The 12,006-nt window shown below is 49.2% G+C and overlaps 1 non-coding gene across 1 annotated transcript; it reads left to right on the top strand.

The window, feature by feature from the left end:
- Positions 1-9,435: 9,435 nt before the first annotated feature.
- On the top strand, positions 9,436-9,632 carry LOC139279947 (U2 spliceosomal RNA). Its single transcript, XR_011596560.1, has one exon. It is a non-coding gene; the product is annotated as a U2 spliceosomal RNA (small nuclear RNA).
- Positions 9,633-12,006: the final 2,374 nt, after the last annotated feature.

The raw sequence follows: 12,006 nt of genomic DNA, 5'->3' as shown, positions 1-12,006 counted from the left end.
TGCAGATGACACTAAGCTGGTGGCGGTGTGAGCTGTGAGGAGGATGCTAAGAGGCTGCAGGGTGACTTGGACAGGTTAGGTGAGTGGGCAAATGCATGGCAGATGCAGTATAATGTGGATAAATGTGAGGTTATCAACTTTGGTGGCAAAAACAGGAAGGCAGAATATTATCTGAATGGCGGCAGATTAGGAAAAGGGGAAGTGCAACGAGACCTGGGTGTCATGGTACATCAGTCATTGAAAGTTGGCATGCAGGTACAGTAGGTGGTGAAGAAGGCAAATGGCATGTTGGCCTTCATAGCGAGAGGATTTGCGTATAGGAGCAGGGAGGTCTTACTGCAGTTGCACAAGACCTTGGTGAGGCCACACCTTGAATATTGTGTACAGTTTTGATCTCCTGATCTGAGAGAGGACATTCTTGCTATTGAGGGAGTGCAGCGAAGGTTCACCAGACTGATTCCCAGGATGGCAGGACTGACATATGAAGAAAGACTGGATCGACTAGGCTTATATTCACTGGAATTTAGAACAATGAGAGGGGATCTCATAGAAACATATAAAATTCTGACGGGATTGGACAGCTTAGATGCAGGAAGAATGTTCCTGATGTTGGGGAAGTCTAGAACCAGGGGTCACAGTCTAAAGATAAGGGGTATGCCATTTATGACCGAGATGAGGAGAAACTTCTTCACTCAGAGAATTGTCAACCTGTGGAATTCTCTACCACAGAAAGTTGTTGAGGCCAGTTTGTTTGATATATTCAAGAGGGAATTAGATGTGGCCCTTACAGCTAAAGGGATCAAGGGGTATGGAGAGAAAGCAGGAATGGGGTACTGAAGTTGCATGATCAGCCATGATCATATTGAATGGTGGTGCAGGCTCAAAGGGCCGAATGGCCGACTCCTGCACCTATTTTCTATGTTTCTATAGGGCAGCAAAGGAGCATGACATTTTCTTGCATCAGAAGTTTCAGGGATTTCTTTCCATTAAGAATGAAAATCTAACAAAAGAATACATTTTTTAAGGAATAGAAATAAACCTTGATTTTGCATTGTCAGCAAAGTTCCTTTACATACAGTTTGATTGTTGGGGCAAACCAAAACTGTGGGCTGCAGTACCCTCAGAGCAATAGCAGGCAAAGAATGGAAACAACCTTTTCCCTTCTTTTCAACACACTCTTTTATTCCAGAAAAACTGAAAGGCATGTTTTTGTAGGGGAAACAATTGGCTTGCAGTGTGACACATTGTCTGGAATTTTCACATTGCAGAGCCTGCGGGTTTGGGAGCGAGTCGGTGGTTAAAAGTGCTTTGGGAACTCACCATCATCCACGTTTCAATGCGTGCCTTGGACCCGCTCGGGAAAGGTGATCAACCTCATTGAGGTAGTTAACTGCTCATTTAGAGACCCTTAGCAACCTGTTTAACGTGAGGTTTCAACTTTAAGTAGTTGCGCACGGGAATCATGGACCAAAGGAAGCTCGACTGTGAAGGGGGAAGGCGGGAGCTCAGTGGCCGTTGTGCTACTTCATTAAGTGACAGCTGGAAAATACAGATAAGTACACAAACCTTACACCTGCTTTCTTGCCTAAGGGAAAGGATCTTGCTGACACCATTTTGTGCAGAGATTTTGTTTTCATGAGTTTGCAGGTGATTTCTGCAACTTCGGAAGCTACTGTCACTACATTGGAGGTTTGTACCTCTGATGTCCAATTTACTTGCCATCTATTAGATCAGCATGGTTGTTGTTTATGCTGTTTCACTTGGAATCTCAGATTCAGACCAAGATGAGCCCCAACAGCAGCAGTAACAACATCAGCAGCAGTAACAACACCAGTGGCCTTCTCTTCACCGACCTGTTGCTCCACAGGAGAGAAGGGTGAGCACAGGAGTGCACTGTGCTGGAGGCGATACCCCCAACATAGGCTATACACACAAAGGTGAGCTTCCTGGACATGACTGAGCAGCAGTGCTTCAGGAGGTTCAGGCTATTGCTCCAGGTCGTCGGACATTTGTAGCTTGGTGGAAGAAAGCTCTGCTGCCCAGAGGACCGGGTGGACATGCCTTCCCAGTGTTTGTCAAAGTTACCACCACCCTCAACTTCTTTACCTCAAGCTCCTATCAGGGATCTGCAGCAGACATTTGTAGGATCTCACAGTCAGCCACCCACAAATGCATCACCCATGTGACCGATGCCATGTTTCACAAGTCAGCCACTTACATACACTTTGCCATTGATGGAGCCAGTGTTACTGAGCGGGCGCTCGGCTTTGTGGCTCTGGCTGGCATCTCACAGATGCAGGGCGTCATCGACTGCACATATGTGGTCATTAAGGCACCCCCATATCACCCAGGAATGTTTGCGAACTGGAAGGGCTTCCACTCCCTCGTCTGCAACCATAAAAAGCTCATCATGCATGTGTGTGCCAGATTCCCTGGGAACTGTCGTGACTCTTTTGTCCTGTGCCAATCCATCCTCCCTCAGCTCTTTGCACCTCCAAACAGACTTACCGGCTGGCTGCTTGGAGACAAAGGCTATCCTCTGAAGGCATGGCTGATGACACCCTTGAGGACAAGCAATGAGGCTGAGGAGCACTATAATGAAAGTCACATGTCCACCAGATCTGTCACCTAAGCAATTGGCATGCTGAAGATGCACTTCAGATGCTTTGATAGCTTCAGAGGAGCCTTTCAGTATGCACCAGCCAGGGACTCCAGAATCATCAGTGTCTGTTGCGTGCTGCACAACATAGCTGCAGAAGGAGCAAGATGCAGAGTGCACAGCCTCTTCAGAGGAGGAGGAGGAATAGGTGGAAAATGATGAGGAGGAGGAGGAGGAGGAACCCGAGGTAGAGATGGCACCAGCAGCAGCGCACATTGCTGTCTGGGAGGCCTGGCATAGCCTCATAATGGCCAGATTTACTTAGGTTGCACCAGTGCACCCATATGGCTGCCACATGCTGGATCAACTTCCCCATCTTCCCCTCAATAGCACGGAAAAGCAAACTTGCAATGACCAAACCATTCCTGTCAACCAAACACCCATTGCTCGAGGTTAAGTAATGTCTCACCATTCATTCCAAGTGATAAAGCCACTTCCCAGGTAGCAGGCAAAAATAGACAAGACAGGAAAGCAGTGCAAAGAAATAAATTTATTTGCATCATACAACTGAAATGTTACACTAACATTTTGGCAAACACCCACGTGCATACCGGTGTGCTTCTACGATTGGGTCTTTTTTCTCTTTTGAGTGCTTCTACAAGGTGCAATCCCTGTTGCTTCAGCTGGGGTAGAGGCAGGCTGCTCACTTTCCTGCTGTGACAGATTTGGCAGATGTCCTCTGGGTTTAAAGGCCTGTGAGGGCTCCACCACTCCTCTTGCAACTATGCAGGGACAGTCTTGGCCATTGGGATCTGAGGCAGCATGTGGGGCTCTGACTGAGGGGGAGGCAACAGGGGAGAAATGGGTGTGCTTTGAAAGGAGCCCCTATTTCCATGTTCCCTCTCACCATCATCCCTCTCATGGAACACCCGCAGATCACTGCTAGCCAGGAGCTAGAGAGCACATCAGTGGGGCAATGAACGCCCAAGTCAATGTTGGTATCTCTCCAAGAGATGAGGTCAATGAGACTCTGCAATCTGTTCGCAGCAAGCATGTTCAACTGGCGCATTAGCTGCTCCATGCAGGTGGCCATCCTTTCCATGGAACAGCACGTCATCGCCATCACGGCTGGAAAAGCTGCCAGAGTTTTGCGCATTTGTTGCTGCTCCTCCAAGATCAACCTCGTTGTCGACTGCCCCCGAGGTTCAGCAGAGCTTGGAGGGTCTTGCACCCTCTGACGAGGACATTCCACTGCTGTCCCTGTCTCCACCATCTGCTCTTGTTCACTTGTGATGGGTGAGACACCAGGTGACAACACTCTCACTCAAAGTTCTCTTCTTGCCCTCCTCGCAGAAGAGAGCAGAGAACATGAGTGAAAGAGAGAGAACTTTATACAATTTTGATGTCTGCAGGGGAGGAGGCACTCGAATTAAGTGGAGTGACTGAGCTGATAGCGGTGGGAAAAAGAGAGAGGGGGAGCGCTATGACTCGCTGAACCCACTCAGACATGTGTGTATCTGCGCTTATGCGTGTGGATCTGGTGAATGGAGCTTCCTCTGATGAGTCGTCTTCCTCCTCTGGCTGGAGAGTGGGCGGGACGGGACGGGGGTGTGCCCTTGATGGACCTGTGGGAAAGTAAAGACATGAATTACAACTCTTATGATAGGAATGTGTAACATTACTGTTATGTCTTGGATAAGGAGTCAGATAAGATACTGCAAGCACAAAGTAAGTGTGACCGTAGTCCTTTATTACATATCTCAGAGTGCCTCTCCAGCCTGTGAGGCCTTCTTATATACAGGTGCTCCCAAGGGATTGTGGGATCACTTGGGACTCTAGGGGATAAGCCCTCTGGTGGTTAGATGAAGTCCTTACTACTAGGGGAATCAAGGGGTATGGTGAGAAAGCAGGAATGGGGTACTGAAGTTGCATGTTCAGCCATGAACTCATTGAATGGCGGTGCAGGCTAGAAGGGCCGAATGGCCTACTCCTGCACCTATTTTCTATGTTTTTCTATTAGACATGGTAATTACAGGTTTACACACATAACAACACTCCCCCCACCCCAAAGTCAATAGTGTAACTATTTACAATGTGAGTCGATCTGGGGTCTTCCTTTCCCTGGTTGATCGTCTCGGTGCAAATGTTGGTGTTGGTGAGTCATTTGTTGGGCCTTCGCTGGGCTGCTGCACAGCTGGGGATGGTGAGTCTTGCTGGGCTGCTGCGGGTGATGGGTTCTGCTTTGTGGTCAACCGCTGGGTCATAGAAACTATGGGCCCAAGTTTCCACATGATTCGCGCCTGATTTTTAGGAGCAACTGGTGGAGAACGGACTATTTTAGAAATCGCAATTCTCCACATTTTTTTTTCTGCAGTTCTAGTCAGGTAGAACAGTTCTAGTTTAGAACAGAATTTTTTCTTCAAAAGGGGCGTGTCCGGCCACTGACGCCTGATTTGAAAGTTTCCACAGTGAAAATGTACTCCAATCTAAAGTAGAATGGAGCCAGTGAAGATTTTTGTAGAACTGAAAAAACCTGTTCTACACATTAAAAAATCAGGCGCAGGTTACAAATTAGGCGTCCAGAACGAGGTGGGGGGGAGTGGGGGGGGGGGAGGGGGAGAAGGGAAGTCATTAAATTCGACAATAAATCCTTATTTATACTTCTACAAATATCATACAAATAAATCCAACCTGAATAAACATTTAAAAGCCAAGAAAAGATTAAATAAACCATCTTCCTACCTGTGTGAAAGTGCTTCAGCCAGGGAGAATTCTGCAGTTGTTCGTGCCGCTGAGCGAGAGAGGGAGGGAGAGAGAGGGAAGGGGAGAGGGAGAGAGAGGGAAGGGGAGAGGGAGAGAGGGAGGGAGAGGGAGAGGAGGGGAGAGAGGGAGAGGAGGGGAGAGAGGGAGAGGAGGGGAGAGGGAGAGGAGGCGAGAGAGGGAGGGGAGAGGAGGGGAGAGAGGGAGGGGAGGGAAGAGGGGGGGGGTCGGGGAACAGGAGCGGGTGTCGGGTCGGCGGGGGGGGAGCGGGCCTCGGGTCGGGGCGGGGAGCGGGTCGGGGGGGGGGGGGAGAGCGGGTCTCGGGTCTCGGGGTGGGGGGGAGCGGGTCACGGGTGTCGGGGCGGGGGGGGAGCGAGTGTCGGGTCGGGGGGGGAGCGGGCCTCGGGTTGGGGCGGGGAGCGGGTCGGGGGGGAGCGGGCCTTGGATCAGGGCGGGGAGCGGGTCTCGGGTGTCGGGTCTCGGTCGGGGCGGGGGGGGAGCGGGTCTCGGGGGTCGGGTCTGGTCGGCGGGGGGGGGGGGGAGCGAGTGTCGGGTCTGGTCGGGCGGGGAACAGGAACTGGCCGTGGGAGGAGCCTCATTCACGCAGCCCCAGTGAGGCCATTGGGCCAGGGCTAGGGGGTGCGTGCTTCGGGCCCCTCCCACACAGTTCGGCGCCTGGAGCTACTGCACTTGCGTGCCGACTGTAGCGCGCATGTGCAGAGGTCCCGGCACTGTTTTCAGCGCAGGGACCTGGCTCCGCCCCCCCCACAGCTCGTGCCGGCTGCGCCAAGTGCCACAGGACCTGTAAGTCGGTGGAGAATACTGAGGATTTTTTTAGGCGCCGTTTTAGGCGCGAAAAACGGGCGCCCAGCTCGGAGGGGCGCCCGTTTTTTTTCTTGTGGAAACTTGGGCCCATAGACACATAGAAAATAGATGCAGGAGTAGGCCATTCGGCCCTTCGAGCCTGCACCGCCATTCAATGAGTTCATGGCTGAACATGCAACTTCAGTACCCCATTCCTGCTTTCTCACCATACCCCTTGATCCCCCGAGTAGTAAGGACTACATCTAACTCCCTTTTGAATATATTTAGTGAATTGGCCTCAACAACTTTCTGTGGTAGAGAATTCCACAGGTTCAACACTCTCTGGGTGAAGAAGTTTCTCCTCATCTCGGTCCTAAATGACTAACCCCTTATCCTTAAACTGTGACCCCCTGGTTCTGGACTTCCCCAACATTGGGAACATTCTTCCTGCATCTAACCTGTCTAACCCCGTCAGAATTTTATATGTTTCTATGAGGTCCCCTCTCATTCTTCTGAACTCCAGTGAATACAAGCCCAGTTGATCCAGTCTTTCTTTACAGTCCCGCCATCCCGGGAATCAGTCTGTTGAACTTTTGCTGCACTCCCTCAATAGCAAGAATGTCCTTCCTCAGATTAGGAGACCAAAACTGTACACAATACTCCAGGTGTGACCTCACCAAGGCCCTGTACAACTGTAGCAACACCTCCCTGCCCCTGTACTCAAATCCCCTCGCTATGAAGGCCAACATTTCATTTGCTTTCTTAACCGCCTGCTGTACCTGCATGCCAACCTTCAATGACTGATGTACCATGACACCCTGGTCTCTTTGCACCTCCCCTTTTCTTAATCTGTCACCATTCAGATAATAGTCTGTCTCTCTGTTTTTACCACCAAAGTGGATAACCTCACATTTATCCACATTATACTTCATCTGCCATGCATTTGCCCACTCACCTAACCTATCCAAGTCACTCTGCAGCCTCATAGCAGCCTCCTCACAGCTCACACTGCCACCCAACTTAGTGTCATCTGCAAAGTTGGAGATACTACATTTAATCCCCTCATCTAAATCATTAATGTACAATGTAAATAGCTGGGGCCCCAGCACAGAACCTTGCGGCACCCCACTAGTCACTGCCTGCCATTCTGAAAAGTCCCCATTTACTCCTACTCTTTGCTTCCTGTCTGCCAACCAGTTCTCTATCCACATCAGTACATTACCCCCAATCCCATGTGCTTTAACTTTGCACATTAATCTCTTGTGTGGGACCTTGTCGAAAGCCTTCTGAAAGTCCAAATACACCACATCAACTGGTTCTCCCTTGTCCACTCTACTGGAAACATCCTCAAAAAATTCCAGAAGATTTGTCAAGCATGATTTCCCTTTCACAAATCCATGCTGACTTGGACCTATCGTGTCACCTCTTTCCAAATGTGCTGCTATGACATCCTTAATAATTGATTCCATCATTTTACCCACTACCGATGTCAGGCTGACCGGTCTATAATTCCCTGTTTTCTCTCTCCCTCCTTTCTTAAAAAGTGGGGTTACATTGGCTACCCTCCACTCCATAGGAACTGATCTAGAGTCTATGGAATGTTGGAAAATGACTGTCAATGCATCCGCTATTTCCAAGGCCACCTCCTTAAGTACTCTGGGATGCAGACCATCAGGCCCTGGGGATTTATCGGCCTTCAATCCCATCAATTTCCCCAACACAATTTCCCGACTAATAAGGATTTCCCTCAGTTCCTCCTTCTTACTAGACCCTCTGACCTCTTTTATATCCGGAAGGTTGTTTGTGTCCTCCTTAGTGAATACCGAACCAAAGTACTTGTTCAATTGGTCTGCCATTTCTTTGTTCCCTGTTATGACTTCCCCTGATTCTGACTGCAGGGGACCTACATTTGTCTTTACTAACCTTTTTCTCTTTACATATCTATAGAAGCTTTTGCAGTCTGTTTTAATGTTCGGTTGCCACTTGTGTGTGTGTTGGAGGGTCGAAAAAGGTGGAGTCTATTGTGGGTTGTTCTGGATAGTCAGTAAATCTGAGTTTGGTTTGGTCCAAGTGTTTTCTGCAGATGAGTCCATTTGCGAGTTTGACCACAAACACCCTACTCCCCTCTTTGGCCAAAACAATGCCAGGAATCCACTTGGGACCTTGTCCATAGTTCAACACAAATACAAGATCATTTACTTCAATTTCACATGACACATTTGCGCGATCATGATATGTATTCTGTTGAAGCTGCCTGCTCTCTACCTGTAGATTAGGGTGGACTAACGAGAGCCTTGTCTTAAATGCCCTTTTCATGAGCAGTTCAGCGGGAGGGAACCCCGGTGAGCGAGTGGGGTCTTGTGCGGTAACTAAGCAGGACTCGGGATAAGTGAGTCTGCAGTGAGCCTTCAGTTACCGTTCTCAAGCTCTGCTTGATTGTTTGAACTGCTCGTTCTGCCTGACCATTGGACGCTGGCTTAAAAGGGGCAGATGTGACATGTTTGACCCTATTGCGGGTCATGAATTCCTTGAATTCGGCACTGGTAAAGCACGGCCCATTGTCACTTACAAGGACATCAGTCAGGCTGTGAGTGGCAAACATTGCCCGTAGGCTTTCAATGGTGGCAGCGGACATGCTTGCCAACATTATCCAATTGGAGTACGCATCTATAAACACCAAAAAATGTTTTCCCAAGAATGGGCCTGCATAGTCGACATGAACCCTAGACCACGGTTTGGAGGGCCAAGACCATAAACTTAGTGGCGCCTCCCTGGGTGCATTGCTTAACTGGGAACATGTATTACATCTGTGTCGATACCGGGCTACCACACATGGGATCTGGCTATCGCTTTCATCATTACAATGCCTGGGTGGGTACTGCAGAGATCACTAATCAAAGTGTCCCTGCCCTTTTTTGGCATAACTACCCGATTACCCCATAGGAGGCAGTCTGCCTGTATAGATATTTCATCTTTGCACCGGTGGTATGGCTTTATTTCTTCCTGCATCTCTAAAGGGACACTAGACCAACTCTCGTGGAGCACACAGATTTTTTACTAAGGACAGTAAGGGGTCCTGGCTCATCCAGGTTCTAATCTGTCGGGCGGTAACAGATGATCGCTCACTCTCAAATGCTTCCATTACCATAACTAAATCTGCAGGCTGTGCCATCTCCACCCTGGTGGTGGGCAATGGTAGCCTACTGAGAGCATTGACACAGTTTTCCGTGTCTGGCCTGTGGCAGATGGCGTAGTTGTATGCGGACAATGTGAGCGCCCTCGGCCTTTTGGCTAAGATCATGCGTAACTGACCTGACAGGGGAGTAACCATGACCAGAAAGTGGTTCTCCCTGGATCAGGAAGGTGGTTCTCCTATGCTTTTTGGAAATAGGAGGTGGGTGGGGGGCACACATCCACCTCCATGGCACGAACCTGGTATTGCAGTACTTCCAGGAACGGTGCTTTGGTTCTCGGCCTTTTGGCTAAGAGCAAAAACATTGGCGCAAAGTGATCCTTGAATGGGCCCAAGGTGACCTTTGGCGTTTGTGATCTGACAAGTTGATCTGACAAAGAATTGGAAAGATTGGTAATGAATAAAACATTTAAAAAAAATGTGAGCGCCCATCTCTGAATGCGGGCCGATGCATTTGTATTTATCCCCTTATTTTCAGAAAAGAGGGATTTCAGCAGCTTATGGTCGGTTTCCAATTCAAATTTGAGCCCGAACAGATATTGATGCATTTTCTTTACCTCGTAAACACACGCTAACGCTTCTTTTTTGATCATACTGTAGGCCCTCTCGGCCTTAGAAAGACTTCTGGATGCATACGCAACTGGTTGCAATTTCCAAAATTCATTAGCTTGTTGCAATACACACCCGACCCCGTACGACGACGCATCACATGCTAGTACCAAACGTTTACATGGATCGTACAACACAAGCAATTTGTTTGAACATAACAGCTTCCTAGCTTTCTCAAAGGCATTTTCTTGGCTTTTACCCTATACCCATTCATCTCCTTTATGCAGTAGAGTGCAGGGGTTCTAACAATGTGCTAGGACCCATTAAGAAGTTACCAGAATAGTTCACGAGTCCTAGAAACGACTGCAGCTTCATCACGTTCTGTGGTCTTGGTGCATTATTGATTACCTCCGTCTTCGAATCGGTCGGCCTGATGCCGTCCGCTGCGATTCTTCTCCCCAGGAACTCCACTTCAGGCGCCAGGAAAATGCACTTTGAGCGTTTTAGCCTGAGCCCCACATGATTAAGCTGACTAAGAACCTCCTCCAGGTTCTGCAGGTGCTCGATGGTGTCCCGACTTGTAACCAAGATGTTGTCCTGGAAGACCACGGTGCGCGGGACTGACTTCAGCAAGCTTTCCATGTTCCTCTGGAAAATCACCGCGGCCAATCGAATCTCAAACAGTCATCTGTTGTAAATGAAAAGACCTTTGTGCGTGTTGATGCAGGTGAGGCCTTTCGAAGATTCCTCCAGCTCCTGCATCATGTAGACCGAGGTCAAGTCCAGCTTCGCGAGCGTTTTCCCTCCCACCGGCTAGCGTCGCAAATAGGTCGTCTGCCTTTGGTAGCGGGTATTGATCCTGCAGTGAGAAACGGTTGATAGTTACTTTGTAATCACCACAAATTCTGACCGTGCCATGTCCCTTGAGGACTGGAACAATCGGACTGGCCCACTCATTGAATTCGATCGGTGAAATGATGCCCTCTCGCTTCAGCCTGTCCAGCTCGATCTCCACCCTCTCTCTCATCATGTAAGGTACCACTCTCACCTTATGATGGATGGATCATGCCCCCGAAATCAAATGAATCTGCACTTTTGCTCCTTGGAACTTCCCGATGCCTGGTTCAAACAGCGAGGGGAACTTGCTTAGGACCTGGGCACATGAAGTGTCGTTGACAGACGAAAGTGCTCGGACGTTGTCCCAGTTCCAGCGTATCTTTCCCAGCCAGCTCCTGCCGAACAACGTGGGGCCATTGCCCGGTACCACCCAGAGTGGTAAATCGTGCACCGCTCCATCATAGGAGACCTTTACGGTAGTACTGCCAATTATGGGAATCAGTTCCTTTGTGTATGTTCTAAGTTTGATACGAATGGGAGTCAGGACTGGCCTTGAAGCCTTATTGCACCACTTATCAAAGCTCTTTTTACTCATTATGGACTGGCTCGTGCCCGTGTACAGCTCCATGGACACCGGGATTCCATTTAATTCAACCTTCAGCATTATCGGGGACACTTTGTGGTAAATGTGTGCACCCCATATACCTCTGCCTCCTCGGTCTGAGGCTCTGGTTCATCATGATCCACTGCAGGTCTGTCCTCCTCTGCAGCATGGTGGCTTGCAGGATTAGCAGGGTTTGCAGCTCGCCTGCAAATATGTTGGAGGTGTCCCATTGTTCCACAGTCCTTGCCCTTGCAAACGTATCCTTTGAAGCGGCATGAATGAAATCGATGATCACCCCCGCAGCGCCAACAAGGTTTTAATTGCCTTGTATTCACCACCCGTGAGGGCCGACTCTGAGTCATCTGCGGACTTGCAGCTGCAAGCATGTAAGTCCTGCCATGTACATTTCGATTCAAAACAATGTTACTTTGTTCACAGTACTTGCAGCAGCAGAAGGGGGCTGGGAAATTTGTTTGGTATTGTCACTGGTGGAGGTAAACGCCTGGGCTATTGCTATGGCTTTACTCAAGGTTGGAGTCACTACAGTCAAAAGTTTGCAAAGTATTACTTCATGGCCAATGCCAAGTACAAAGAAATCCCTGAGCATGTGCTCCAAGTGTCCTTCAAATTCGCAATGTCCTGCAAGGTGCCTTAGCTTGG

The sequence above is a fragment of the Pristiophorus japonicus genome, chromosome 1 (assembly GCF_044704955.1).
Source record: "Pristiophorus japonicus isolate sPriJap1 chromosome 1, sPriJap1.hap1, whole genome shotgun sequence".
Lineage (NCBI taxonomy): Eukaryota > Metazoa > Chordata > Chondrichthyes > Pristiophoridae > Pristiophorus > Pristiophorus japonicus.
This window is presented reverse-complemented; position numbering and strand designations above follow the sequence as displayed.